Source organism: Neopsephotus bourkii, unplaced genomic scaffold, assembly GCF_033783945.1.
Source record: "Neopsephotus bourkii isolate Nb327-2 ecotype Australia unplaced genomic scaffold, CSIRO-AGI_Nbou_v1 NB_457, whole genome shotgun sequence".
Classification (NCBI taxonomy): domain Eukaryota; kingdom Metazoa; phylum Chordata; class Aves; order Psittaciformes; family Psittacidae; genus Neopsephotus; species Neopsephotus bourkii.
In genome coordinates, this window is record NW_026900959.1 from 137585 (window position 1) to 163653 (window position 26069).

At 46.3% G+C, this 26069-nt stretch overlaps 2 long non-coding RNA genes across 6 annotated transcripts in view; both read left to right on the plus strand.

Moving 5' to 3' along the window:
• LOC133210351 (uncharacterized) overlaps positions 1-20241 on the plus strand; it is a 33029-nt gene extending 12788 nt beyond the window's left edge. The window contains exons 3-7 of one of the 5 annotated variants that reach the window (XR_009724923.1): positions 180-313; positions 862-975; positions 12799-12948; positions 15565-15782; positions 20130-20241. This is a non-coding gene — a long non-coding RNA (uncharacterized LOC133210351). Of the gene's footprint in view, positions 1-179; positions 314-861; positions 976-12798; positions 12949-15564; positions 15783-18897; positions 19202-20129 lie in introns of those variants that run through there. The other 4 variants (XR_009724921.1, XR_009724922.1, XR_009724924.1 and 1 more) reach the window with 4 other exon arrangements.
• Positions 20236-26069, plus strand: part of LOC133210352 (uncharacterized) — a 95317-nt gene continuing 89483 nt past the window's right edge. Inside the window, exon 1 of the long non-coding RNA XR_009724926.1 lies at positions 20236-20300. This is a non-coding gene — a long non-coding RNA (uncharacterized LOC133210352). The remainder of the gene's footprint in view (positions 20301-26069) is intronic.

Here is a 26069-nt window from a genome sequence, read left to right on the forward strand (position 1 = left end):
TAATTAGTTTCACTTAAATATATGTAGAATAGGTAAAATTAAACCCTCTGTATATTCTCCTCACTCCAAAGAATTCTGCACACACAGGCATTGCAGAAAACCCTACAGCTTTCTTGCTACCCCAGCTACTCAGCTCACTCCCAAAGCAGCCTGAATCCCATGTGCTGCTGCTTTTCCAGGTTGGTGATTGCTTGGCCTGCCAGTGATTCGAAGATGCTGTCTATGGATCTGCTGCTCTGGTGTTCCATTCAACACTGCAACAACTGATGACCTGTGATGTGGGATGGAAGTCAGCTACCAAGCAAGAAATCAGGTAGTGCAGACACCTTCCTGCCAGAGTTAGATCATGAAATGCCCTGCAAGTAAAAAATGGTACAAGTTATGGAGACCCCCCCCCCCAAAAATGTTGATGTTCTTATTCCTTAGGGGTGGCAGTGTGAATTTGGCTTAACTTTGCTATGAGGTTACTACTGAAAACCGTGTAGTGAAGCTTGAACAACAAACATGTCAGAGAGTAAAATGCTTTCTCTGTGAAGAAAAGGGCAAAACCTTGAGTTTCTGCTGAGCACTGCAACAGACCCAAGTATATGCAAACACGATGACTCCATTGAGTTCAGAGATTCTCTGCTGAACTTCTCAAAGTGCAAAGATTCCAGCACACTGAAATGGAGTTTTCTTGCAGCCAGAGCTGAAGATGCTGGGTTGCTGGGCATGAAAACAACCAACAAACCAAGCAAAACCAATCCCCATGAACTTGTACCGTAAATCAGGTCCTGCCTGTACATTATGAAGTCAGTTGAGGGAAGGAGAGTGTTGTTGTTTGAGGTTTTTTCTCTCTCTCTTTCCCCTAACACTAATTAGGTTTGAAAGACTGCAGCTTGAGTCCAGATACCACATGCCGAGAAGAAAGGAACCCAAACAGCTGACGCAGAGTTCAGACTAAACTAACTGCAAGCTCCCCAGGGACATCACAAGGTAAACCTGATAGTCTCTGTCATTTACAATCATTATCAGGCAGCTGAGGCCCTGTAATTTTACTAGGGAGCCAATTAACAGATCCCTGAAGCTCAAGAATAAGGTCTTGGTCCTTTTTCTATTTTAGACAGGAAAAGGGGGAAGGAAAGTCTTTGTTTCGAACAGACACTCCAGAAGCTTTCCTACCAGGGGGAATGGTCAGATCTGGGCTTACACTTCCCCTCTTGAGGAATAACTAAAGCACTGAGCTTAAGAGTCAAGCAACTGGCTTTAGTAGCCAGCGCTGCAACATGCTGGCTGTGTAACCTTGGGTGAGTTACTTAACTGGGTCCTAATGCTGCTTCCTGCATACAGGAATAATATAATAACATACTTGTTAATATGGATAATGGGAGCTTAGAGGAAAGGACTGTCTCTTGTGATTTGTCTGGTCTAACATAAATAGGTACTGATTTAGGATGGGACATTCAGGAACTCCACTCAAACAACATGAGTAAGAAACAAGAGAAGAGCTTGGACCAAAACTCGGGATGAAAACCTATCTGTGCTTGGGGAAGTTTGGATTCAGGTCTGAGCCTTAATGTGTTGGGCTCGTCTTTCCTGGAACAAACTAATCATACATTTTCAATTCAGGACAGATTGCAAGTAGGAATCGGTGAACCGTGCTTTGAGCAAGCAAAACACATGGGAAGCATGCTTTCCATTTGCCAGCCCTTTGCAGACCTGTGCCTGAGCCAGGACACTCAGCTGATCTCTTGCTAGGAGTTTTTTGGCTTAAAATCACCCACTGTATATACAAGCTTAGATTAGAATTTGTGTGCTGGATTCTGTTTACCCTCTGGCAGAGCAAGGCTTCCATAACACTGTCTCAGTCCATTCCCTAGCATGTGTTATTTTAAACAGGCAGGACACTTAAAAGGTGGAAGGAAGAGCCTGGACAGGCTTCGCATTCCTTTGGCTACAAAGGATACCTCATACTAAGACTCTGCAAGTTCTCTGTATTATCATCATCTGAAGCTTGCTTTATTTTCAGCTGTAATTCAGTCTGAGCAGGGCACAGGGGAGGTAACATCCCTTTTTCTTCCTTTTTGTTCTGTTGCTTTTCAATAACGACACATGCCTGGGCCTCTGTGTTCTGATATTGAGCAGGTCTTGTGCAATGTTCAGGCAGTTTTATTGAGAACCACCAAACCCTGTCTCATAAATCCCCTGAGAGGATGAGAAACTGAGGCTACGTTGCCAGCAAACTCTTCTGTCTGAAATCATCTGCTTTGCCTAGAAAAGGGATGCAAGTATTGAAAGTGCTGCTTTATGACACATGAGTTGTAGCTTGAAGACACCAAACGCTGGCTTTCCTACTGTGTTAGTGCAGAGCTGTGCTGCTTGGTGTAAAACAGTTGCAGCCCCTGGTGCAGGTATCTTTTCTCTTTCCATTAGAGAGGGCTTTTTCCCTGAAAGGTGTCTTAGGTGCAGGACTGCCAGTGCTGACATGTGCCATCCTGCATTCACACTGTCTCTGTGATGAGGGAATGTGCCCATCTCAGTCACACACCTTTTCCAGTATAGCATATTTCCAGTTGCTTAACCTGCAACTGCTCAAGTGTGTGATTTACTGGGCTAAGGTGGAGTGGGGAGAGATGACAAGGTGGGGAAGGGACCTCTTTCATTTTGCTTATTCCACCTTTTTGTTCAGTTGCTATATCTGAGCAAGCAGTTCTGCTTCTCATAAAAGAAGGGAGAGAAATCCTAAGAAAGGTAAAAGCATTAATGGGTCAAGGCCTCTTTTGCATAATTCTATTATCACCAGGAAGATTCTGCAATAATCATGTTAGGCATGTGCTCTGGAGCATCAAAGTGACTTGTCTTACCTTACTTTTTGATGTTAGACAGGTTTAAATGCTTTGTACAGATGAGGCACCTCAGACAGCTGATCAAGAAAGCCTGTGCTGTTCAAGCAAAGCAAAGGCCTGTTTTGCCTTTTTTTTTAATGTCAACAATGCCACATTCTTCCAGCAAGGAATAATCTGTTGTCATAAGCTGAAAAGCAAAGGGGTAGGAGAGAATCTGTGGGGGGGGGGGGTGCCTGCAAGCATGCTTTCTGAGCTACCACCTTTGAATGTTCAGCACCAGCATCTTCCTGTGTATTGTTTGGGTCATGTGTTGAAATTCAGCCCCTGCAATGAAACCCATGGTGTGGTACCTGAGGCTGTCACAGGATCTCTGTGTTGCTGTCTGCTAACCTGCACCCATTCTAAGGGCTAAAGGTCACCTTAGTGTGTGGCTGCCAGTTAATACTGGTCTGGTTTAATGGTTAGCACTGTTACTGGAGTTTCTGAGTTCTGGAACTTCTTGTGTCAGATAGGATCAGGTAGTCCTGACCCTGGTGAGCTTAGGTGGTACACACAGAGCAGTCACAAAGGAAGCAGAGGAGCTGTAGTCTGCTCAAAAGCGTACTGATGGAAAAGATAAAACCAGGACCCAGATCTCCTGATTTCTGGGCTAGCAGCTTTCTCACTCTCAGATCTGAGCTCCTGCTAACACGATCATTCCCTTGCCAGTCTGTCTAGGGATTTAACATTCCAGAGATGGTTGAAATGGTCTTCATGGAGCAGTACCTGATGAATTATTTCCCCATTTGACGTACAGTGGACAGCCTCTTTACAGCAGCAGACAAGTATCATCATGCTTTCAAACGGGGAAGTAAGTTCCTTGAGCTTACCTGGTGGGTTAGCTGTCTTGCAGTGGTGTCTTGTCTATCTTGTCAGCTGAGCCACACTGTTGTTTCAGGCTGGTACCTGACAAATGGAGCCAAAAGCCTCTTCAGAGATGCATGCATGGAAATGCAGACTGCAGAGACTCAAACATGCTGAGGCATCTGTCTGGATCTGAACACTGATAAGGGCAAACACAGAGATAAACACAGGCCTCTGCAAAGAGCACTTGCCCATAAAGAGGTTAATATGTAATATATACAAGCCATACATACAAGCAGGTTTTCTCCCCCTCCTCCTTCCTGTAGTCAGAGTCAGTCCAGCAGGATGAGTGGTGACGGATGTCACTGCTGTGAGCTGGGCTGGGTTTGCAGAGCAGAATGCTGCCAGTGGTGACTGACACAAAGTCAATGAGATCTGAGGAGAATCCAGGCTCTGTAAACGTCAGCTGAGGCAGGCTGGGCATTGACAGAACCAGAGGTGGCTGCAAACACCAGGTGTCATTATTCTCTGAGCAGGGATGGTGAGAGGCCTAGAAACTTCCCATGGAGATTAACTGCTTCACAGCAGGATGAGGAGCTGTCTCCTAAAGTGAAGGAACATCCTGTTGTCCTGAGAGCACTTGGGAGGAAGGATGCATGACAGCAGGAGTAGCCTTTGAGAGCTACACACGGTTTCCTGCAAAGCATGTATTGTGTCTGAAAGATGATTTTACTCTGCTGAGATAAACTGCAAACACCTAATGGTTTAAATGAATGCCAGAACAGGAGGTCTCTCTCAGTCATTAATTTGCAGTGGGTTCTTTAGCCTCTTCCTACTGAAGGAAGGGCTCTCTGGTACTTTCCCATCCATCTACTTCAGCTTTCTCTCTTGACCTGCCACCAATATACCATAAAGCCAATGTCTTATTCCCCACTGTCTCTCTAGTGGCCGGTTATAAAGGGACTAGAGCTGTTTAACTGCTGATTGCTTCTCTCTTTGCAGCAAGAGGCCATGCAGAGTGAATTAGGTGAGCTAACTGTATTAAGCAATCTGGAAGTGCATCATTAATGCTTCTGACACTTCTTCTGTAGTACACATATGCCAACTAATAAGCATTAGTGACTGAAGGGTCTTCATTTCCCAGAAAACAGATGTAGCCAGAGCAGTGAAAGCACAGACACAGCCCACTGGGCTCTCTCTCCGTTGAGATGCTGTTCCAAACACCTCTGTCCAGTGTGGGTGGGAGTTACACAGGGATAACACTTGGAACCAGCTGTTTCTAACTTCTGCTAAAGCTTTAATGGAGAGCTTGGGGTTTTGGAGTTGGCTTGCTTCTTCCTTGATGAGAAAGGACTTTTGTTTCCAGCCAGAAGGAGGAGCCAGATCAGTCACTGAGGCTTGGAATGTGGTTGTCTCCTAAAGCTTTCTGCTGAAGGAACAAATGCAACCCCACTGAGATACTTGGCTTTTCCCTTTGGGGCCAGGGGAAAGAAATACTAAGTTTTTGTGAAAGAGAAAACTATTTTCCTTAAGTCCAGTCCATCTATTTCTTTTTTACACAAGTTTTCCAGGTTGAGGTTAAAGGATTGGTTCTGTTTTCCTCTCATTCTCATTCTTGAATAAACCCATACCTTCAGAAAAGATTTAAAGGCAACAAGTACTGCTCTGAGTTGAAACTGTGCCTTTGTAAAACACACTCTGAGTAGCAGGCATTTCTTGCTCCCTTTCTCTCATCTTAGTCCTATTGAATACTCTGCCAGCAGTGGGGAGGCCAATGTCCCCAGTTCCTCACTCCTCTATGAGAGCAAGGCCTGGTGTTTGCCAGCAGCAAGCCTTTTGTTTCCACCCGTGTGGCAGGTCTGATGATCTCGCTCATCCAGGCAACTAGCAGAAAGAAGCAGAAGTCCTAAATGCCAGACTAATGCATCAATCATAATTCCTGAGCTGGCAGCACTCACGTAACTGCTTAAAGACCTCAGCAGCCCTCTGGCACTTAAGGAAAAAAAATCATCAAATTAATCACAGGTGAAACACTTGGACCTGCTCCAAGAGCCCCTGGATTCACTGCCAAGCTTTGATGCTAATTTTCCTTCTAAGTAACCCCCTAAAGAAATTTACGATTAGGTAATGAAAGTGATGAATAAAGAGATACTTAGAAGAAGGAGGGAGAAACAAAAGGGGGGGGAAAGATCAAGCTGGAGTCAAAAGCCTTAAATCTCCTCCTCTCCTCAAAGAATGGTGTTAGTCGCATCTGCGCATGCGTTGTCTGGGGGAAATTGGGTTGGATTCCCACAGGAGGCTTGAGAAATATTCCTTAAATGAACGTTTGCATAACCAAATAAAACAGGAAAGATGGAGCTCCTAAACACGTGGTCATGGCAAGGTGGATGAGGGGGAAAAAGGACTGGGGCTTCTCTCTGAGAGTCACATCCTGTACCCCTTTGGTCAGAAACTGCCTCCTGCCTTTTCCCCCAGGTACCTGAGGTCCATGGTTTGTAAGGTTTGTTAGATTCCTAAGAACTTTGGAGCATCTGAACATCTTTTAAACATCTAATCATAATAGGCCACAAGTCCTGTATAGTACTTTTGAATGTCCTCTCAGCAGCCTTTCAGTTGCCTTTTTCATTCAGGCAGATGCACCAAACTCAGTGTAAGGAGCATGAGTTTAAACTTAGGGACACATTTTGATGGTACCAAGATTGTGTCCACAGAAGATGCAGATGTGCACCCAGAACAGAGCAAAAAAATAGGATTTGATTTCAGTTCAGGCTGGGTAAAAACAAGCACATCACTCTCTATCCAGGGGTTTGCTCCTGGCTTTTTGGCACAGTCTTGCCTAATTCTTTCCTTGTGGCTAAAAGTGAGTCTTGGAATCCAGGAAACTACTGGCCCATAAAATGAAAAGCAGTGGGGGGTGGTTGTAAGGGTGGTTTGTGGTGGTGGGAATATCTTCCCTCCAGGATAACATCTCCCATTGCTTTCTCCATTTTGATCCCAAGGCCTGACATGGCAAGAACTGCCCTGCACTCACCTTTGCTCTGCTGTGGGAGCTTGTCCAAGCCTCTGCTCCCCACTACATGATACCCCTGACCTATCCCTGTTAATAAATGCCTGCTGACCCCATCACACAGCCCCTTCTGCTCTGCCTGGCACTGAGGGAAGATTTGAGGGGACCAGAAAGGATGAAAAAAGAGAAAATGGCAGATTAGATCTGAGGTGACAGAGATGAGAAATAAAAGCCATTAGAGCCCATTTGCAATGTGCCCTCATTGAGTCAAGTTTCAAGGTGTTTTTCCAGATTATTAATAGCTTGACAGCAGTTTTTGTACAGGCATCTGATAGAGGAAATAGCACTCATGTACACACGCTGCAGTGTAGAGGGGAAAGTAGAGTCCCCTCATTTATTTACTTGAAGAGATCTGAAATACAGCAAAGCAGCCAGCTGGGTTACAGACAAAATAAACATTCTCCATTATAATCCTGGCATCTTCAGACACACGTCTCTACAATAATGAAGTGGTATGAAAGGAGCTCTCAGAAACCTCTGCAGCCAGCCTTTGCTGTCTGCACAATGTGGGCTGCATTCTGAGCAGCTCTGCTGAAGCCGTAGTGTTCTTCAGGGTAGAGTTCATTGCTCCAGCTCATTTCAGTCCTTGGTTAACATCTGTCAATGTGAGGCCCGTGGGCTGTTTTGGATCTCTCGGGGGTCTAATCTATCTGATATGTCAGGCTTCTTTTAAATCTCAGTCCAGCACCAATCCTAAACAGATCTTTCCTGCCTCATCCCCCACTTATCTGAATTATCTCAGTCTTCTCGGTGTGATGCCCAGTGACATGAAAGCTGGAAAGAAAGGGAGGGAAGAACAAGAACACTTGGGTGTGTGGGAAAGAAAGGTTAAAAAAATCCCAAAGTTACCCTTTGTAGTTGCATGCTTGTAAAGAAGAGCTACCAGGTGGGTAATGCTTTGAACTTCACTCGGCTTTGTGGGACTGACTTGTCAAATATGAATAATTGTAGCTTTCTTCATAACCAAGGGGTGGCACAGCAAATTTGACTGATACAGCTCACACTGCCTAAAGGCCAAACAGACGTTCAGCTCAGAGAAAAGCTCTTCAAACATCCTTAGATGGTGATGGCTGTTTGTCTGTGTCTGTTGCTTTCTATTAAACTCTAGGTTTTACTTTCTCATGTTGCAGCCTAACTCTGCTTGTGAGCATTAGAGGTAGCCAAGATGAAACTGGACAACATACAGTAGAGACTACATTTACCCATTTTGCCCTGCTCCTTTCTGACAGGCTCCAGCACGCAGCGTTCTCTGGGAGGGTGTGCTACCATGAGAACAAGCAATACTCCCTACAGTGAAAGGATTTTCTGGTGGTGCCTGCATAGCCTTAACCCAAGCAATAGGCACCAACTCTTTCCCATCTTTTCATGGTCTCACCCTTTATAATGTAACTGTAATTGTAGTTTGCATCCTGGCATTCTTAGTTCTGGGTGCACTTATAAGCCTCTGCCTAGCAGAAGACAGAACTGAAGTTAAAACACTCAGTTGCTTTCTGATGAAGCAATCTCCCTGCCAGGAGGCCTTTTCCAGAAGGCAGATGAGAGCCTGAAAATCCCCTCCTGCACTGGGGTCAGTTACCTCTCTGTGGATCCACATCACCTAAGATGCAATGGAGCATGTGCAATTCCTGCTTAATTTGGTCAACCTTGCCCATGAACATGTATTTCCAAATTATATATCCTTGTGGAAGGAAGCAATGCCCTGCCAAAGAGGCACGGCTGAGGACAGCCACCAGCCCTTGCTTTCATACCCTTGCAAGTGCTGTGTAGGAAGAGCTGAGAAGCATTTGTAATTCCTTGCTCAGCACTTCTTGGACTTGACACATACGCTGCGAGTCGCTTTGGGAGCCAGCAGGTTCCGTGGCATCTTACCTTTTTGATCCAGATCCTGGTGTGAAGTAATTCACATTCCCTACAATGGCACTCTCCGTTTCCAGGAGCGCTAACTCAGCACTTCCCGGTTTCCAGCGAGGTGTTAGGGATCAAGCACTTTGCTCCGTAGGTTTCCATTTGAATAAGCTGTTAAAACCTGGGATTTTTGTCTCTGCAGAGAATTGATGCCACTTTGAATCAGGCTGAAGAGTTTTCTGTTAGGGGCTTGCCCAGTATTCTCCTTGTCTTCTCATTTTGAGCACTGTGTTATGCCATTGGTCTCCCCCTCTTTATCCTCGATGCTGCTGCTTATAGATTCAACTTGTCTGAGTTCTCACAGGCCTCAGCTCACTGCTGACCAGGAACTGCCACCTATGATGTAAAGCTGTCCCTCAGCTTTCCCTATGACTAATTGCTTTCATTTTCAAACAAAAATAGAACTTTCTCCATGAAAACAAAAATGTATTTCTTGCGAAGAGTATATCAAAAGTGACTTTTTCCAATGTTAGTTTTCCAGGTATGTTTTTCGTTAACAATATTCTCCGAAGTGTAATGTCTTCATCAGCTTAAGACTGAAATAGTAACTGATTCTTCAGCCCTGCAAGACAGAACAGAGCACCAGCTCTAGTGTTGAGAGAGATCTCCAGCTTGTAAACTACGATCCTTCAGGATGAAAGGTGCCCATATAACAATAAGGCATTATTACACTTCCTTTATTACTTCGCACACGGATAATTTACTGACTGCTAAAAATCCCCTGCTGCAATGCCTGTTTGATGTCATCTGTCTTGCCTAAGCAGTGGTTGCTGCTTGCTTTCCTACCCAACTAGTTGCAATGCTGCCTATGGCAATTTCAGTGGCTGAATTCCTTCCTCCAGTAAAATCTTAACTAGTGGAACTGAATCTTCAAACAGGTCCACGTCTCCCTCAATAAATATCAAAAGGGAAACCCAGCTTAGTATAAACAGAGAATAGCAAAACGCTGCTATTTATATGGTTCCATTTCCCTTCAGTTAAACCACTAATGGCACAGAGAACTCTTGTAATTAAAAGCCACGTCTGATAGAACAAAGTCATCTGTAGAAGCAAAGAAAGGGGAAGATGAAAGCACCACCAGTACAAAACACCAGTCCAGCTCTAGGTCTGTACATGCCTCTTTTTCCCTGTATTGAGAATCAGCCAGAGCCTGAAACCTCTTTTGACAAGTAGCTGCTCTGATGACAGATGCTCCCCGCAGCCTCTGCAGGCTGCAAACAGATGCATTGTTCTTGCTGTCAGCTCCCCATTGAAAGGTGATTCCAGTAAGCAGCAATTGCCCTGATTTGTTAGCATTAGTCAGCAAGTGCATGGATCAGATTTGCTACCAAGGAAGAGAAAAAGCAGGCCTGAGACTGAAAAATCAGCTTTCATAATCAAGAGCTTGGCAGGGTATAAGCCTTGCTCTTTGGGATGCAAGGGACACGTTGCAAGTCTTGACTTCAGCTCTGTCACACTGTAGAACAGGACTCCTTTTTGGCAGAGTGGTCTGGATAAAGTGATCACATCTCTCTTCAGGATCGTCGCCAGCCATCAGACATCATTGCTGTGCCAAGAGATGGTGACTCCAGCAAAACCCTGATGTGGAGAGGGGGATGAATTACTGCAGGAAATTGCCCCGTGAGCCAGAGCAGAACTGCTGATCAGAACAGTGATGGCTGGGGGGGAGACTCTGTACTAGGATGTTCCAACATTTAGAATAGAGAGAGAAAAGCAGATGCTACAATGATGTTCCTGTTGCAGAAGGATTTCACAGATAGCATACAATAAAACACTGAAAATTCAATGCCAGTGAAGTCATACGGTCAAACCAGAATAATCCCCAAAATACTTGCTCAAAACTGTGTCTTAATTCATTAACACCTTGAAGAAGAGAGATATCAGTGCTGGGCAGTTTGTGAGGGCATAAGCCCTGTGAGAAGTGCTTAGGGAGGAAATGGAGAGTGTCCTGCTTTTTCTATCCATAGTATGCCTGTGTCTTCTGCATTCCTGGTCTCCCCAATGAAGCTCTTTCTCTGCTCCATTAGACGTACCATAAAGTAGCTCTGATTGTTGTGTTACCTCTTCAGCTGTAGCTGGAACGAGAAAATGGAAAGTGTGCCTACTGCTTTTCAGGCAGCAGAAATAAATGCCTCTCATTTTCCACCCAAGCTTCCCTCCTAAGTTCAGTGCATCTGACTGAGGTTAGTTTGATAGAGCAGTGTTTGGCTCAGGTGCTTGGCTCAGATGTAAATAACCAGGTAGTTCATGGCTTTTCCTCTCCCCAGCTTTCCTCAGGCAGCTGCAGGCCCCAAGGAGGTGATGGGTTCCCCCTGCCCTGGGCAGCAGGGAGCAGAACCCCCACTAGTACAGTGCTAGCTCTAGAGTCAAGCTTGTCTATGCTTTTTATAGAGCACCAGCATTGCTCATAGTGCAGAAGTGTGGAGCAGATGAGCCACAGAGCAAATGATGAACACCGAGCATGCAGGCTGGGGCTGCTCTTGCACCTGATCTTTATTTTGGGGTGTTTTTCAGTGCATCTTGGCATTTCCTCCCAGCCCTTCCCTTTCCCTCTCCCCCAACACAGCTAGAAGTAGTCCATTAGTGTGAGTGATGCGTGTCACTACATGCTGATCTAGGACAGAGCTCAGGCTGTTTTTCAGAGCAAGTGCCTAGCAGCATTACTATAAACCAGCCAAGATTCTCAGTGGTGGTTTAAAATGGGGTTTGAATTTAAAGGTACATCTTAAAAGCACCTGGTTTTCTAAAAATGTAAAAGCTGCTCAGTTCTCACTATCTGCAAATCAGGAGCTCTCAAATTAGGTACGTAAAAATAGAAGCATCCCATAGTATTAACCTCTTCTGGAAATATTATTAACACAGCCTGGTTTCCTTCCAGTCTGCAGGCTCTGCTCCCTGCTCAGTGTTAAGTGCTCAAGTGTAAATGGGTTCTGATGGGAGAACCAGGCCCACAGGCCTCAAGCACGTTGTGGCCATGTTATTTTTTGCCTGGGAACTTGAGTCACAACCTTTAACTGTGAGCCTCATGACCGTCACCTTCATTGCAGAGGTGTTTGCAGGAGGGTTGGGTTGGCCCATAACAAGAGTGTCTGAGGAATCATCCATTAGAGTCATCTCTAAAGCTTGTCATGGTTGTTATGGGGGAAAGGACGTTTATTTCTCTGAGATAAAAGCCTTAGAAATCCTAACCTGGGCAAAGTTACAGCTGCTCAGCATCTTTCAGTATTGCCCCTTCTCCTTTTTATTAATGCAATTCAACAAGTTAAGCCTGAGCAACTGTGCCTGACCCCATGGCTAGAGTAACATCTGTGACTGTACTCTGTCATTTGCAAACTGGAACGGCTCTAATCTCTTGAGCACACTGCTCTGCAGTGACATTTCCAGGACATCCGCACTCCAAAAGGCACGCAGTAGCCTTGGATTAGAGTTTAAAATAGAACCATGTTTGCCTTTGTGTACAGCACGGGATTGCTAAGGAGAAATAGCACTGGGGTTGCGTGACCCGTAGCAGTTGTATGGGTCAGAGGTTCTCATGCGGTGGGACCTGGTCTGCTTTTCACATCACGCTTATCCTCTGAGCACTTTAGTCAGCTTAGTCAGGGAAAGCTGTTACCTGCTCCTCCTGAGAAACTCTTCACCTCAATGGAGACAGTGCTGATAAACACAGGTCGAAATCAGAGCAGCAGAACTAAGGCCGATGCCTTAAGACAAAGGGATGAACTGAAGTACTTCCAATATAACAGAGCCAGGAGAGTGCTGCATGGCTCTCACTGAGCAGCCTCTGATGTTGTAGGAACCCTGCTGTCATTTCCCTCACTGGAACCTCCAACCTGCTGGACGTGTCGGTACCAAGTGGTGGAGGGCAAGTGAAGGGCTGAGCTGGAAGCAGTGCCATGAATGTGCTGTGTTCGTGCCGTGTTCCTGCCGTGTTCGTGCCATGTCTCAGCTACCAAGCCTTGCCTTTAAGCTGACGTGACAACACACCTCCTGGTTGTTTTGCAGGCTCAGCTGGTAGCAGCTCAGGTCCTTTCTACCTTTCTCTGTAATGCAAAGTAAAAATCATTTTGTGTTTCTAAAGGTGCTTTTCATCACCATAAGCCCGGTAACTGGGGTTTCCTAACAAACAACAGCTGAAATTCCCTTGTTTGGTTGGTTTAGGTATGGTATTTTTGAACCGCTCACAGCAAGCTGTTGTTGTTCCTCTGTGTGTTGGTAAATAGTAGCTGCAGACTTTCACCTTGGGAGAGGCACAGTCTGAGCAAACAGTGAACTGCGGGGATGGACCAGGCACAGAATTCCAGAGTAGGGGTGAATGGATACAGGGAAGCTCTCCCTACTTAAACCTACTGATGTTCACCCTCAGCAGGCGCTTGAACATCACTTCATGCCTCTGGAAACCCCCTTTGGAGCTGTTGCTTCTATAACTGTGATTTCAAGGTAGGGACTCTGGAGGCCGTGGGGAAGCAGGACCTTTGAGGGGTGGCTTCCCAGCAGCTTTCCCCTCTGCCCTCTCCCAGTGCACCTGGAGCTGCTGGTGACCAGCGCAGCCCTGCGTGCTCTCATTGTTTTGTGCTGGTTTGTAGAGAGCATCCCCCTGATTTATTGCCTCCAACGTCTCTGAGTTTGTAATAAAGTTTTCAGCGGCTCCGTGGAGCCCGCGCACGCACATCCCCGCGCTCGCTTTGTTCTCCTCACACATAATGTCAACTCATAAACCTTTCATCAAGTCAACCAGGTGGAAAAAACCCATTACTGAAAGAAGTGTTCATTCAGGTTGGGGAAAGGGGGGGGAAGAGAGGGAAGGCGGGGGAGAAAGTTCCCCAATGGAAAAAAGAAGAAGGGAAAGGGGGGGGGAAGAAGGCAAAAAGCTGTGTGTGCTTGGAGCTGCAAAGCCGCTTTGCTGCGCGCCCCAGGTGCCAGGCCCCGGAGGAGCCTGGCAGATCTGTCATCCCGGTGACAGGAGATGGAAAGCGCTGTGTACATATTCAAAGAGGCAGCGATTTGGGCCTAATACCCACTGATGAAAGGGAGCTTCAACACAGCCGGCCTCTGCCAGCGCCAACAAACCCGCTTGTGCTTTTGTATGGCAGAAAGGACACCCCCCCCCTCCCTGCAAACACCCCCCACCCTGGTGCTGGAGGCTTCCCTCCTGCTCCTCCCACCCCAGTCGATGTGTTTAAGCCATGTTGGCTGAGGCTCATGTGCTGAAAGATGCTGCTGGGCGCACAATGGAGGAGCTGACAGGGGTGTGTCGGCAGGAGACGTGCTGTGGGGAGAAGGCGCTGAAACATGGAAGCGAGGAGGCTTGTGTGAAGTGCAGGGAGCAGGGAGCAGCCCGGGATCTCCTTACAGCAGTGTAAGCCCTAGGGATGATGCACTCTGGCCCTGGGTAGAAGCTGTTCCTGCTCCCAGGGACACCCCGCACCTTGCTGATGGGTGCCTGTGGGAACCCATCCCTGGAGCGGGAGCAAGGAGTGTCTTATGGAGCACAGACACTGGGGGGGACCAGGGCAGAGTGACCCTGGGCAAAGCCCAGTACTCTGGTGCCTCAGCCTCATGCAGTGCAGATGATAATGTTCCTTTCTCCCACGTAGCTATTCAGGGTGCAAACCCTTTGTGGAAGGCACTGTTGCTTGCTTAGGTCATCAATCCCCATGGCCAGGGGTGTTTTATTAATTTTGGATGGAATTTCGAGTAGGGCTCTGGAGTGGAGTTCACTGCAAAATGAAATCTCCTTTCCGCAGCATCTCCCCGGTTCAGGCAGACCCTTTGGGGGTTGATGGATTTCTCTTTACTTGGAGAAAGTTTGGCCCGGAATTTGATGTCAATAAGCTTTGAAGCAATGTAGTGCAGAGTTACTGCTCTGGAGAAGGGACACAAGGGCACGAGGGGATGGAGGAAAGATGGGAAGCAACAAAGGAGTGGAGGCAGTGGCATCTGTCACTAGTATTTTATAAGTTAAAAATTCAGCATAATCTCCTGCCACCCTGTCCGCTGTACTGAGTTCCAACAGTAACAGAATTGTCATGATTTCTACATGAATTAATTCAAATCTCTTTTTGCATGATATGGCGTAAGAAAGGGGCCATCTGGTTTATGTTCTAGGTGTCAGAACCACTCATACCAGCACACTCTCATAGTGCAAGATGCAAGTTGACTGCACATATTAATGTCTCCTTACCCTCTGCCTCCCTGAGACCTGATGCTGTTGTCCCATTATGGTGCTGCCATTTATACTGTCAATAGCAATAATAATACTAATGCAACGTTTGGCATGCACATAGTACCTCCAATTACAACTGTGGCTGGGTGTTACTTACCATTACAAACACTTGTAATGGTTTCTTCACATGTATGAGGCTTAGGGACGTTAAGCAGGGTCATGATGTGAGTAGTAAGTTAGGAGTGGCAAAGTACACAGTGAAAGATTGACAGCTTCCACAAAATGAGTATCTGACTGGTGACCTGGTTCCCCTATAGAGGTTACTGGCTTCCCCTGGAGTATAGGAATAGTCCCTAGCAGTGGAGTGGGGTAAAAGAAAGGCTCAAGTGTGTTCAAACATACCCACTCCATAGGAGAATGGCAACTGCCAGTCAGGTGTCTTCCTATGACAGTAAATACCCAAATACTGGCTACCAGACTTAGGTGCCTGTGATAGTAACTTAGGTAATAGTAAAAATACACTTAGGGTAAGTGATAACACTGTACAGATGTACACTGTGTGATTTTCAGAGCTGTAAGCAAACCTGCACGAATGAATCCTTACAATACCCAAACCCAGTGCAGCACTTGCAATACCTGAGTAACTGCAGGGGGGAAAAAGGATCAAGAAAAAGGGTCTGACTTTTGGGGCTGTGAACAAGTGCATCAGATTTCGGTTCATTTCTGTATTTATTATAGCCATTTGTTTGTTTGCATTGCAGTTTGGGGACAGACTGGTTCACTGGGGTTTTTCCCAGCAGGTAGCTGAATATGCACGGTCCAAGTAGAATTGCTTTGCTAAGACCAGCCACCAAAGCCACAATTCCTACTCCTTTTGCTGGATGGAAGAGGCTCAGAAGGGTGGGAAGGAAGTCCTGAAGCAGAAAAGCTTCATCTACTACAGATTAGCTCTGTTGATATTGCAAAGGCTCTGGCTCAGGTGAGTTTCTGTTTTTCTTAGAAATACTGGTTTAACATGAGTTTATCTTGAAATGAACTTTGTGGTAAATAGAATTTAAGCATGAGCTTAAATTTAAGGTCTTATTTAAGTGCTTTCCTACTTGGCTTGCCAGCTATGGCTCTGGCCTGGGTTTTTGAACATCTTTAGGGAGAAGAAACAGATTAATGAGATTAGAATGTTTTAAATCACTTCTGTGCTTGCCTGGGCTGCATGATCTTTATAATACCTTGTCTCTTTAGGCTCTTTATAAAGTGTACTGGCTGGGTGCTAACAGACAGGGCTGATGAAAATGAGACTTGCTTGGGCATCCTTTCAGACTTGGGGAACATATTCAAGGGCTTATGAGTATGATCAGTTTGGAACCTCAACGTGCATTTCATCTCTTTGTCTGCTTTATGAAAGCCAGCACTGGAGTGCTTAATCCTCAGCCAAATGAGCCTGATTTCCTTGCTGAGGTTTGCACCAGGTATTTCCCCATCAGGCCAGTAGAATGAAAACTGGTCATGGAAGATGGGAAGGGGTGACCTGGGAACAGACAGGCCTTCCCCCAGAATATGAACACCACAGGAGGGGCTGCATCTTCTGAAGGTGCATTCTGCATTGCAGTGTGGTAGCTCTGGGGAAAGGAGAGCTGGAACTCATGAGTTTTCAAAGCCTGGGGCTTACGATGCTGCAGAAAGACTGTTGAGTCCCAGGCCTGCTCTGGAAATGCATTTAAGACATGCATGACTTTGAGCATATAAATAGTTGCACAGAAGTCAATGGGACATAAATTTATGAATTTGCCTAAGTGCTTTGCTGGATCTTTGCCTGAGGAACCACTTACCATGAGTCTCAGTAACAGAATCATGGCCTTGTTAATGAGCAAACCTCTGGACCAGGAGCGTCAGTGAAATGTGAAATCCAGCTCCACGGATCTCTGCTCCTCAGCTTGATTTCATCTCTCCGTAAGCTCACTCTGCTCTGCTGACATTTATGTCCCTTACCTGTTCCAAAAAGTGATTTGCAAGTTCCATTTTACACTTGTAAATGCATCAGGACAGTGCAAGATGGAAAGCAGCATCCTGGGGGTGGTGAGATCAGGACTCAGTGCTAGAGGGCAGGCACCAAAGCAGACTTTTTTTACTGGAGAAAGGCAGTTCCAGAACCTCATCAGTGAATTGTGGCTTTCACCTTCCACGTTTCTCTTTTTAAGGTTTTTTGGTAGCAAAGGACCAGGAAAGAGAAACATGAATGACTACAACCAGTCAATATTGTCAGGTCTCTTCATGCTTCATTAGTTCTGGCAGGCAACAGAAATGCAGAATTCACAGCACAAAGTGTCATAAATCATGTCGAGAAACGTCAGTTGGGATGGAGATATTGGGAAAGAAGCAGTTTATACACTGCAGCACCAGGGCAGTGAAGACAGTGCTGTTCAGGTGGACCATAAGGCCTGTGCCACCACAGAGGAGTGGCCCCACAACTCCATGAATCCTGTTTATTTCCAAGTGTCTCTGGTAAGACAGTCCATCACACTTTGTGGTGGCTGTCTGCACAGGTTCTGCTAGGGCAGCTAATGACTTTGAGCACCCATTGCCTCTGGGAATGATCACAGCCCCTGTTTCAAGCTGCTCTGCTGACTATCCTGGTTATTCGCTCCGACAGCACAGGTAGCAACCAGAGGCCAGGTCAGGTCTCCACTGAGCGAGGCACGATACAAAACCAGGACAGAAAGAGGGTCTCTGCCTTCAGGGTGTTACAGTGTAAATAAAAACAGGATGGTGGCAATGAGACAGAGCTGTAATACCTTTGATCCTCTATGGCAGGCAGTTTTTACATAGGGGTTCCTTTTAAACCAGAAAATAGCAGGACCCCTTGGGAGATTATGAAACAAACAGTGAGTGGGAGGCAGAGCATCCATTTGCTGAGTATCACTTTGAGCTGTTCAGCAGATTTGGGTATATCCAGTAAATTGGTGTTAGGATTCTTGCACTTAGAAAAGTGTTGTTTTTATCTGCTGCACTTCCACAGACATTTCTTTGCATTAAATAAGAAATGCTACCCAGTCATAATGAAACTTCCCCATAAGGTCTTTATGTGACTCAAAACTGGCCTGAGGGGAGCGCACCCTCTGTTTCCTACTTGCCCATGTGGCCTTCTCTGGACTTCCAACTTGGGAAAAGCATTAGAAGAGGAGGTGCTGTTACAGTGCAAGCATGGAGTGCCTCTGTTCCCAGATCCCCTGGGCTATGCTCAACCAACTGCTTCCAGTGCAACCCCAGCTAAAGCTTTAGCTGGAATGCTGAGCAGATGCTTTGGGGACATGTGGTATATACTGAATCAGTGTTAACCTAAGGATGTCAAGAAAGCAAATGCGTGGAAGGTTCAGTGGATGGAGATTAGCATGTGAGATATATTTTGAGGAAACTTAGGGACTGTTTTCCAGAAGTAAACCCCCAAACTTTTCCAGGATTCCCAGATCCTTTTTAGGTTAAAGGACCTTCAGTCCTTCCTATTCTCACAGCATCCTCTGCTGTGGTTCACACACAGCTCTGCTAACATGTGTCTGGAATATCTCAGCACGTAATTATTTATCCTTCAATAAAACAAAGAAAACCATGTCTAAATCTGACTAATATCCCCTCCTCAGCCTGCCAAGTGGGGCCTTGTGTTTTCAGTACTGAAAACCAAGCCTGACTTGCTGCATATTTTGTGTTACCATGGTTTATGTCCAAATGCAAGGATTTAATTTTGTCCGTCATCAAACCGCGGTTTCCATATGACACCAGCACATTCCTCCCCTCTGCCTGCTGTTCTGACAGACGACAGAGTAGAATTCAACATTCCAGCCGCCATGCTTAAAACACAAAAGCTTATGTTCCTTTGGCTTTGGAGATCAAGGGGCAGATCCTTAGCAGGTATAAATTGCCTTCACAGGAGCTATGAAAGTGTACACCATTTGCCCCAGCTGAGGTGTAGTCTTGGATGTCTTTATTTCACTATGTAATTCCAGGAAGATGGATACAGTGGGACTGACAAATAAGATAAACTCTCCTTTTCTTCTGTGCCTGGCCATTAGGAGTGATTATTACTGTGTTTCCTTCTGGAGCAGTTACTGATCACCTTACACATCTGAAAGCCAGCAAAGAGAAACCCCTCTGCATATTTCTCCGCTGTTGCAGCCTCCGTCCATCCCAGCCCATTTCAGTTTAAGGGTATCAGCATTCAAAAAGGCAATCCACAGCCTCTACCACAGTGAGCCTGGGAGTAGAAAAATGACCAGTTCCTTCTCCAAACACCGGCTGGGATTTCAAAGGAGCCTGAGGGGATTGCACACGCATCTCACTTTGAAATTTAAGCTGTGGATCCTGACAGAATAGGTCGATTCCAGAGCTTCACACCCTGAGGGGACAGCTTGTTGCCTGGCATTGCTGTGATGTCACCCCTTCAGGGAGCTGCTCCAGATGAAGTCAGTACAGTCCTAGGCCTGCCTGTGACCTGCATCTCCATCAGAGCACCAGTGGGGTGAACCTGTGCTGGTGGGTTTTCAAGTGCTTGTGAGTAGGAGCAGTTCCCTGTCTGTCCATGTGTAGTGCTCAGGCAGTATACTGGAAATCTGATGTTACTTCTAAGTCTTGTAAGGAGGCCAAGTTAAAAAATCCCCGTGGATGGGAAGAGGAGATCCACTATCCTCAGGAAGCTAAAGAAGGATCCAAGAGGATGATAGTAACAATCCAGCTGGGCCTGCAAGTCAGTGCCATTCCTGGGTTTAGCCAAGAACTCCAGGAGTTTCTGAAGTCCTTGGGATTTTGCCTTGGATTTATAGTCTCGAGAGCGGTTGCTGTCAAGATCTGCTAGGTGTGGTAGGGTGACTGCTGCTGATGCCAATAGTCCAGGAGAGGGGAACTGAAACCTGCTGGGGCTTGGGAAAGAAACAAATTTGTATTAATTAAAAGCAAATGCTCTGTGTTGTCTGATGGGTTCCAAAGCAGATGTTTGTCAAAATAGCCAAGGCATGGGTCATCTGCAAGCAAATGTTATAAATAATGGGAACTATATTTCTTGTTATTTCATCTTTTCTCAGGTCCAAACCATGTGTTGTTCATTGTTGGAAATGCAGAGTGAAACATCTTGCATGGCTCTAGGGAGCTATGTGCATCAATTCTGAATAGCTCACCCATAAACCCAAACCACCGTTGGTTAGAAACTTGTGCATGGCATTTCATGGGCAGCCACAGCCTGCTGAACAGACACTACATGAAGGGAATGTTTCTGCAGACAGAGGCTGGCAGCCTTGTTCCACCTATGACCAAACCACCCTCTTTTGATCTGATACTCCTGCAGATGCTCCTGTGCGAGTGGTGCTGGTACCTCTGCGCATCTCCATCCCTCACTGGAGTCAGCATAGCAGCGTAAAGGCAGTTCCCCCCATTCAATCCCAGGGTACATCAGAAGAAGAAAGAGATGTGCATCCATCTGTGAGCCAAGCTCTCTGAACAGATTCCATCTTTCCAGGTAGGAGTTCTGCTTTTCATTTAAGTTGACACCTAAACTTGGAACGCCTTATTCATATACTGTGCTTTAATAATTTAACTATGGTTTCAGATCAGGTAGGTCTTCACTGCTCACTCAGGACATGTAGCAGCAGGTCCTGAGAGGCTCTTCCTGTCATCAGGCCTGCAGAAACAAATGTGTGTAGAGCCAAATTCTCTGCTGACATAAATACAAATACAGTTTTAAGAGAGATGTATCTGTTTGCTCTTGAAGTGGATGCGGCCTGCTTGTTTCCTCTTACACCACTGTGGCATACAGAATGTAGATATTATACATAAATATCCCCATACAAAGGTACTTTGACCGTGTTCTGGTATTTACATACGATGTGGTGTAGGCTGTATCAGCACCTTTGGGTTCCATTGCCAGCACATGGATCAGCACAGTTCAACAAAGATGCACATTTACACTCCTTGGAATTCTGACTTTACAAATGGGTCAGTATGTGACAGCTCCTCAGCCTGGCATTTCACATGCAGCTACCAGCCTTTTCTACAGGTAGGAGATGTTACAAATGCAAGTGGGAGCATCTAAATCTTCATACCAGGGTTTCTGCATTCAGCAGATAAGTAGCTTGTGTGTGGGTAAAGAAAAAGACGTAAAACCAGACCAACAGTCAGACTGCACTTCCCACATGAAGTGAAATGCAATTTCTTCTCAAAAACTTGAGACAAGTACAGGCACTTCCAGTTTAAAGAATATTGTCCTGTGTTTGTACTTAAAATCACTCACAGTGTGGTAAGTAAACACGTTTTAAAAGGACTAAATTCAAAACATGGATGTATTGTTCATCTTGGGATGTATCTGTGTGATTGTCTTCATGTGTGTATGGATATTTAGGTCTGTGTTTCGTATCTGGAAGATGTGTGTGCTAGAACAAAAAGCCTATATTTAAAATTAATGATGTAAATACACATGTGCATGTAAAGACACGCTGTGAAACACCCACGTGCAGTCACATATGTATGTGCATACATAAAAATGTTTGTATACACAAACACGCACAAATTATGTACAGAAAATTAAGCATATGCCTGTCTCACCCTCAAATGATGCATCCCTCCAAGGAACATCAAACCTGTTTGTGTCAACAAACAGACCTCTCCAGCCCAGGCAGATCCTAATGCAGATACACAGGGAAGAGCTCTGTACCTGCAAGGGCAGTTACGATTTATGCATCGTTTCTACACCTCTTCCAGTTCCTCCCTCCCACTGTAATCTTGGGCCCTTCCAGGCACCACTTCCTAGCCAGAACCATCTGATCTTTGCCCTCTTTTCCTTCAAATTGAATTCCAACTTTTTTCAAGGCTCTGCTGAGTGACAAGCCAGTGCCAGAACTGTCTTTTAATACACAAAAGCATAAATAATGCCATCCATCAGAGCTGTCACTCAGAAAGATAGATTGCTACTTGTCCAGGCACTGGAGTGACACCGAAGTGAAAGTTAGGAACTGTCTTTTTTCTTCGCTTGCTTTTTCTTCTTCTCTTTCCCTTCTTCTTTTTTTGCCTTTGCTGGACTGCTTGATTCTGATTAATGGTGCTGTCAGGGAGGGATTCCGCTTGCCCGGATAATGAGTCAGGAATGTATTCCCTGTCACAAACACAGCAGATGTCAGGGGCAGAAGGGCCCGGGAATGCCAGAAACAATATACAGTTTCTTCCTAGTCCCCTGACAGGCCAATATGCTGCACAAGGTCTAATTTATGTAGACAAAATGCAGGCAAGGGGCTGTGGCAGCAGCGAAACTGTGCTGGGGAGTCTGAACTACAATGCAGCAGGGGAGAGCTGAAGGGAGGTAATGAACGCTAGCAGTGGGACTCAATAGCACTGCATCAAATGGCCTTAACAAGAATGGCCCAGGACCACTTTGACTCCATTAAAGTGCACTTTACATCATTATAGAGAGAAATCAAACAGGGCAGAGGGCTTCTGTTTCTTTTAATGGCTCGATTAGGTTATTCACTCATCGGGGTTTGCAGCTGTCATAGTAATGCAGCAACTGCCAGGGGAGGTACAATAGCACTCCTGGCAGCGCGGGGCCCATGTCCCCTCAGCATGGAGTGCATTGGCTGGTTCGGCAGATGCCCCACGTGTACTCAACAGCAAAGGCAGATTTAGAGGGGATTTGCCAGTCCTGGGGACCGGCTTTCAAAGTGACGTGTCTCAAGATGCCTTCACTTTTGGGGTTGGCCACCTGGAAGCACTGGAAAGGGGCCAGGTCTCTGCTGAGAGCTGAGCACCTGCCTTTGGCTATCTGGGGCCCTGGCTTGGCTTGCCAGTGAGAGGAGCCCGCAGTCACTGCAGAGCATGCTGACCTTCCCTGTACCGGAAAGAAACCCACAGCTTTTGAGCTACAAAATGCTGATAGCATAAAACCAGCTCACATCTTGGGACAATAAATCAGCATTTTGAAGTGCATGCAACTGCACTGGTCTGGTGCACTTTTGTGTTCAGCACTCAGGGGCAGCTTGATTTGCCAGCGCTTGATCAGCACTTGGAGTAATGAGGTCCAGGTCCAGGCGGACTTAACACTCAGCACGTGTGATGGTGTATTTCAGTCCCACAAAGCTTCCCTGAAGGTGTTGCCAGGCTGCCTGTACCTATCACAGAATGACTAGGGAAAACAGTAATTACAACAGAAGCATGGCTTAGGGAAAGAGAAGGGTTTGATGCAAAGTCCTCTGATGTCTGCCAAAGTTTTAGTGTTGACATCAGAGTCATGCAGCAAACTCCTAAGCACTTGGGAGGCACCCCTCTCGTGAAGATGGCACATTATCTGTCTAGCATCTGCTTAATGAAATTGTGTTAGGCTGCTGAGATTCAAGTGAGAGGAGAAGGCTTTGAAACTGGCTGTGCCAGAGGCAGGTTTTTAAGGCCATGGCCAGCAGCAGGGTTCAGAACTGTATATGGATTGCCAGCCCTTTGGGATAACAGCCTCTTCTTCCTAGTGAGCTGTTAGCGCAGTGGAGCCCTGGTCTGTGAATGAGCTTCTTCCCACTCTAATAATAATGTAATAATAGCTATTACCAGAGCAGAGGTAGTCACTTAGAAGGGATGAATTCCTGTGCTGGGGTAAGTGTACTCTTCATCCTAAATCTGGTTATAAAGCTTTTTACTGTGATCACTCTTGTCAGTCTTGAAAAGCACACTTTAAGGTGTATATACTCTTATTGTTGAGCAGTTAGCCTTAGTCCTAAGACAGCCATTTCACTTCTAACCAGGGTAGAAATAATGAATAAAAACCAAACCACATAAAGCATTTGGTGCATTCAGAACACCTCCTGCTGGCTTCAGCACACTGCAAGTCAAGCCCCTCGTATTGCAGCACAGCCGCCATCCATGAACTCTCCTGCAAGAGCCTCCTCCAGCTTTTACCACCTTGCTGCTTTAACTTAATCTGAACCCTGACCTGTGCAAGGTCCCAGCAACTCCTCCTCGGGGAGCAGAAGCTCAGCTCTGACATGACTTTGGCACTGAATGGGGGAGACCTTGAGGTCATAGGATCTGTGGGGGTAGGAGGAGAGCACACATCTCCAAAGGGGTAAGAATCAAGAATGACAGGCAGATGAAAACAAAGATAAGGTTCTGCTACCCAGAGTAGGCAGGAGCAGCTTTGAAAGGGAAAGGGCAATCAGGATGCTGGGGCTGGCAGATTTCATGCCTGAAAGGAATAGGATTAAATGGTTGGTCCTGAGTTCTCCCCTGACCCTAGCATAAAATCTGTGCAGTATCACGAAGCCCCGTGTAGGCAGGATGTGTTCCCCATGTATTACACCTCAGCAGCTTGTTTAGAAGTGATGCTCCTCTAGTGGAGTCTGTTTCCAGTGGTCAGGGGGCTGTGCTGGCGGGCTCAGCTCTGCCAGGGCCATGCTCTGAAGGCATGATGATGTTTTTAGCTAGGTCTGTATAAATCCAGCCACTGGGCCATACTTGATTTCATTTCCAGCAGCAGCGGTCCAGAGCAGCTCTACTGCAAACACCAGCCTGTTTGATCAGCACCACAGATTAACATAACTGTATCAGCCTCTGTGACTGAGGCAGCTCTAGAGCTGTCCCCAGTGCAGCAGCTTCAGCTTTACCAAGCTATGAAGTACATACTCCGTTGCACTCTATTGAAATCAAGCTCGTGACTTCGTATTTACCCAAGTGAAATCTATGTGAAATCTCATTTTGCTTTTGTGAGGCTCAGAAGTTACCTCTGGATGTGCTCCTGAAACTGCCTTTCCTCAAAGCACTCGGAGCTGTGGTCCTCTGGAATCCCGAGGTGAAGTCCATTTTCTGTGCCTACAAATGATGTTCTTCTGATCTCTAAACCATAAAAGCAATGTGACTAACAAGGAAAGCTGCTTCCCACGTTGCCTGGCTTAACAGAGCCCTGTCCACACTGCTGGTTGAAAAGACATTTCTTCTAAATTGATAGGGTTGTGCAATTTTCCCCTTAAAGCTCAACATGGTTTTTATTTAAAAGAGCTTTATTCCTGCTCGGAATATTCCTAATCAGAACCAGCACCTTGTAGCCTGAAAATAAGGGAAATAAAATTAAGCCTTGCAATTGCTTTGGTTTTACAAGCCTGAGGCCTGGCGAGGGGTGCATCAGGAGAAGGGAGGGAGGTGAGGGGCTCAGGTTGGTTAGTTCTGCTTGTGTTCCACTGATCAAAGCAGCCTGTTGTTAAGTAAGCACAAGTGTGGATTTAGAAAGTTAGCACATTAAAAGAGCTGTGATTGACATCAGGTTGCAGGAGCTGGGGGTTGGTGGGAGTGGGGAGCACAGGGGTGGGACATGGCAGGACCTGAGGGGCTGCCACAGGAGCTGAGCAGGACGGGGCAGAGGTTGAATTGATGCTGCAGGTGAGGTCTGAAGCACGACACGAGTGCAGGAGAGAGTAAATGTACCTAATGTGGCTGGTGCAGATGTGTGTTCCCAGCAATAGGAATGTTCCCTTTGCTTTCATTTCTCGTCTGTACCCTTTGGTGATCCCCCCTCTTAACTGAAACAATGCGAAACTTCTGCTCTCTTTGTAATTCAAAGGCAGAGCTGGGTCTGACATCCTGCTGGGGGAAAGCAGTCGGGGCTGAGCTCCTGGCACCTTCTGCACGCTGTGATCCCTGGGTGTAATGGAAATCCTATGGAAGCAGTTATGACATGGACATTAATAACAATACCAGGAGCACTCCTCAGGCTGGGCTGTGTTATGTATTACCAGCGGTGCTGAGAAGAACGAGCACTGTTTAACAGCACAGCCTTGACTGTGTATTGTTGCACATCCTGTGTTGTGGGGAAGGGAGCATGCATGTGGTGGAAGGAGTAGAGATAAGGTTGTTACAGCATTTATCTTTTCATGCCTTCCATTGTAATGAAACTGCTCTCACGTGGACCAGAGTCTGCAGTGGTGTCTGTGGCACGGGCAGAGCTAATGTCTGTTTGCAGCAGCATCAGTGCAAAGTAACTCCATTAGTTTGAGGCCAGTGAAAGGCAAGTCCTAACTCAGCTGATGCTGCAGCCAGGAGGGGCTGTGTGACTTCAGGAGGTGATGCTCTCGCCGGTGTCATCAGCTCAGGTCTCACAGTGCACAGAAGGACAGAGGGCCAGGGCACGGACAACCACCACAGCAGTGGTGGCAGTGGGCAGGGTGGACTTGCCAGGCCCCCTCTGTGTGTCAGCATTAGCAGGCAGCAGCTGAGCATTCAGTTCTTGAAGCTGTCACCTGCTGAATTGTGCAAGCCTACGAGA